The following is a 5,248-nucleotide window of genomic DNA, read 5'->3' as shown; positions in this document are numbered from 1 at the left end:
TTTTTGTGTTTTTAACCCTGGTTGTAGCGGTTGCTTGTGTTTTATACCGTTACAGCAGTTTAGAGCTGCGTTGGTAACTAGTTTATCCTCGAACTCAGTGGCACTTCGTCATATCCTGCTGTCTCGCATGCCAAAAAACAACAAGAAGAAAAAACATCTCAGGCTGTAAAAAAGTCCTACACAAGTGACACCTCCAATTTATTTTGGTGGTCTCAAGTGGTGTTGACCAAAGCCGAGGTTGGACTACTTTTGTCGGTAAGTGCCTGGAAGTCTTATATAAACTACTACATTTGGTCTCAGAGTCTCCAGGCCATACTGCAGCATGATGACCATCAGTTGCCAATGTATTGTTACGTCTCCTTTCGTTAGTTAATTTTCCGTTAAATTCGTTCCGACGAAACTTTACCGACACAAGTCCTTTCTAAATAAAACTGGTTTATTCTTTCCGAGTACAACTTTACGATACACTTAATTTCAACAGTCGGTCTATAACAAACGCTATAACTCGCAACGAACGTCTCACGTGGCCAACAATATTCTGTCCGCATACATTCAATTACTCATTCTCCCCGTCGCTTCATGGACGGTCTTATATATACAAGACTACACTATATCTAGAACGATCACGAGATTTAAGGAAAGGATGTGAATGTTCGAGAACGACGTGGCGTGATACTAGTCACGTGACCTGATGTCGTAGCAGTATCCTGTGCACTGAGATTGATCTTTGGAGAAGACCCCAATTGAGCTCCTGTATATAAGCGCTAGTGAACACGTGCACGTAATGGTGTTTTACCTGTTCATGCGCATTAATTTCTCCAGAGGTGAGGTGCGAGCTGCGAAATAACGATAATATGTTGTAACATGCAGAAAGAAGATTAAGAAAATTTAAGAATCGCTTCTTATAGAAGAATATAAACCAATAATGAACAAATATAATTGATGTTTCGACCTTTAATTTTACTAAATTTTTGAGAAATATTTTAAACCTTACTTACTCAGATTGCTTAATTTTCTCGTTTTCCTATATATGATTTAATTTTATAAGGAAACCACGAATTAGTAATATTATCATATCACAATAATTAATACTTAAGTGAAAAACTCATAAATGAAAAAATCTGCGATAACAGAACTTGACCCTTGGTTTTTGGCTAATAAGGTCAGTGCTCTAACCACCAACCTAACCAAGGGTAAAAGAGGACTGCTTTAATGTTTACTTATAAACCTTACGACTGTGAGTGTGATAATAATATTGTAGTAATAGGCAAAAAGATCAAATCATAGGCGCTTATCACAGACTTGCAATTATTTATTAAATTTCGTAATGAAACCATAAAATAGTAATGTTATTATATCGTAATAATTAATATCATATATTTAACTGATGTTATCGTATGTGAAAATAGAATGCTAGAGGCAGGATTTGAACCAGAAACTTCTCACTAATAATACAACTACCCCCCTAAGATACCCAAGCGTATGTGTGTAAAAATTCTTTAAATATATATATAACATTTATATTATATTGTTTAAATATGTGTCACAGGCTTTGTAATAATAGGAATGGTTATATGTAAGATATACTCCTGTTGCAGGGTTAATTGTTAAGATACAACGGCCTTAATTTGAGTGATAAGAGCTCATTACAGAAAATGTATGCTCTTGATTAAAGCGTAAAACCAAAAAGTTGAGTAAATAAAACAACTTTGAAAGATTTTCTGGAGTTCATGGTCGTTTCATCATGAACTACGACACTGGTAGTGGTTCATAATAGAGATCGAAAGGAATTGCACAAAACGCTAATAGAACATTCGACCAAAAAGCATCTTAAACAGTGAAGATTCAGTTCAAACAACATTTTAAAACCTTTACTATTGACTGCTAAAGCTGAACATATATAAAAATGCACAGAAAAACACGCATTTTAGACTTATAAAGTAAATAAATCCTCGCAAAACGGCCCGTTTGTAATTCTTCTTTTTCTTCTTATTCTTTTGCCAGTCTACAACAAAAACGCCATGGTATATTGCACCCAGACCTTGTGCAGAATACTAAATAACGTACTTTGAAAGTTGTAGGGTATTGAAAATTCGATTTGTTTCTTCTATATTCTACATAAGCTAGAAAACATAATGTTGCCTCAGCGAGGTCACGTGACTACTATCACGCCACGTCCTTCTAGAAATATCCTGTTCTTTCATGAATGCTCTAGCGTTTACTAGATATGTGTTAGTCTTGTATATGTAAGACGGTCACAACGTGACGGGACAGAATGTGTGTAATTGAGCTGAGTATTGTTGAGTCGTGCTGAGCACGTGAGACGTTCGTTGAGAATTATAGCGTTTGTTATAGCGCGACTGTTGAAATTAAGTGTATCGCAAAGTTATATTCAGAAAGAATAAACCAGTTTTATTTAAGAAAGGACTTCTATCGGTAAAGTTTCTTCGGAAAGAATTTTTACGGAAAATTAACGAACGAACGGAGACGTAACAATAATAATTCTAGTGTAAACGATGTTATCATTACCCCTGGAAGCAAACTTTCTTACAAATATCTGGTGTTCTTTTAAAAAGCTTAAAACAGGGTGAAACAGGAATTACTACCCAATAACAGATGAACATTAGATGACTGTAACATGTAGATACTCAATGCTTTGTACACTATATTACATATGAACTGAAAGAGTAAAAAAAATTAATACACATGATATTAAATTTTATTACACACATAATTACTTTAAAAGACATGAAGGTTTATTGAAAGCGATGCTTTAGACGTATATGCTTTACTTGATTTTTTTTCTACTGGTAAAAGTTTATATGCGCTTAGTGGAGTTGTGTCTTAGTCTAGGCATATATTTGCCCATTGCTATGCATCATATATAGAGAATTTAGTTACATAGAAACTATAAATGCTCACTATATTCTCAAACAAATCTCAGCTGCAGCTTAATATTTTACATCTCGAACTAATGCGCTTAAACAGTCAATAACTATAATAAATTATTATGAACCGTATCAGCCAGCTACTAACTATGTTTATTATCATTACAATGTATGAAGTTAGCTACCATATGAAGTATTTGTTTTGTTTTGTTTTTAATTATGCACAAAGCTACACAAGGGCTATCTGTGCTCTGCCCACCACGGGTATCGAAACCCGGTTTCTAGCGTTGTAAGTCCGCAGACATACCGCTGTGCCACTGGGGGGCTCATATGAAGTAATTCTTTGCCCATAGTTGAGCATAAGAAAGCGAGAAAACAAAATAAATAAAAATATTGGGAATTTAAAAAGCTGCAAATAGAGATCGTAAAAAGTAAGGAAACAAGGCTAGAGATATTGTAGACATTATTTACCCAAACAACAAATCCCTATTTTGACTCCAACAAATGTAATTTTAGGTAACAGCATGGAGCCAAATAGGGGTTTGTAGTTTGAGTAAATAATGTTTACAGTATCTCCAGCCTTGTTTCCTTACTTTTTACGATCCCCATTTGCAACCTTTTAATTCCCAATTCTTTTATCTAGTTTATTTATAATAATGTGTACTGTTACGTCTCCGTTTGTTAGTTGATTTTCCGTAACTTCGTTCCGACGAAACTTTAGCGACACAAGTCCTTTCTTAATAAAACTGGTTTATTCTTTCTGAATGTAACTTTACCGATACACTTATTTTCAACAGTCGCTCTATAACAAACGCTATAACAATGAACGTTAATTTCAACAATACTTTCTGACTGCAGTTCAGTTACTCACTACCTACACACACATTGTCACGTCACGCCGTGAACATCTTATATGTACCAAACCACCCCCAATCTAGCAAATGCTAGAGCACTCCCAAGGAACAGGATAGTTCTAGAAACGTGGCGTGACACTAGTCACGTGACCTCGCTGACGCAACACTACTTTACTCCCGTAAGCACTGCATAATAAAAAAAGCAAAAACTTGTCTTACACGATTCATCTACGAAAAGATCAAACACTAAATATTAGTTTAAATACGTGTATATGGGTAATTTGTAGTATTTTTAGGGTTGATATTCTTAAAATTATATATTCATAGCCCTGTCACAAATATAGATGTATTATGGATTTGATAATTCCAGAAAGGAAATATATAAGCCTGTAGCTCATAATCTTACGTATCTAAATATAGTTGTAATTATAATGTAAGGCTTGTGTATAAAGTATGAAACAACAAAGACTCCTACCATGCGTTAACATATGTACATAAATGTGAGATAACATTTTTAACTCTTCAATTCTTATACTATAGTAACATTCTTTATTATTTACTTTTTTATGTCGTTAGTTCTGAGTTATTTCATATTTTAGCTAATTGTATGACAGATAATGCTATGGCGTTTTCACATCTGAAGATATCTTTATCTAGTTTATTTATTACTATTAGCATGCTAAAACTATCTTATTGTTTAATTCAGCTTTCTCATCATGTGATTCTTGAGAAAGGTTGCATAGTTATGGGAAGTAAAAGGCAGTGTATAAATAGTGGGTCAGAATAAAAGCGTTTCAGAAACGTTAGTTTAATTCATTTTCAAACGACTGAGATATGGTTTACTTTACACAAGCTTAAATTATAAGATCATCACCCATTTTGCTGTTCAAATTGTGATTTTAATTTCAGTAGTTTGTATTGAATAATTATATTGTAAAAACAAAACAATAACCAACCTTTGTAAGATACATTGAAAAAGTTAAAACACACGTTTATAATAAAACAAAATATTTTATTAATTAAATTTAAAGCAAATGCCCTTCGTCAGGCTTAGCTGTTTAAATTACCTGTTTCGTTTTATATATATGTACAGGCGCACACACACACACATATATACATAACGGATATGACGCACGTATTAGAGTATTCTAGATGGTTCCAGACGTTACTATTCAATAACCGTTATCGTAACAGTTTCGTTCGATATATGCTTCTCTGGGTCTCCTCGTGGTATGCGCGATTCAGAGCTAGCTGTAATGAACGCCAATGAAAAACGTTACTGGAAAAATGTCGTTTGGTGTTGAGAACGCATGAAAACGAGAGTATCTCATCTTGAACTGGCTACTATCGACCTATGCGTTGTTATTCGTTTGATGAATTTTTAAATAGTACTATCATAAATTATATTTCAGAATTATATTTGTGATTATTATCACAGAATTAATTTATACACGGGTAGGAATAAATTTTTGTAATCTAGTAAATTTATAGTCTTCCTCTTGACTG

Source organism: Limulus polyphemus, unplaced genomic scaffold, assembly GCF_000517525.1.
Source record: "Limulus polyphemus unplaced genomic scaffold, Limulus_polyphemus-2.1.2 Scaffold2825, whole genome shotgun sequence".
NCBI lineage: Eukaryota > Metazoa > Arthropoda > Merostomata > Xiphosura > Limulidae > Limulus > Limulus polyphemus.
Note: the sequence above shows the minus strand (reverse complement) of the source record.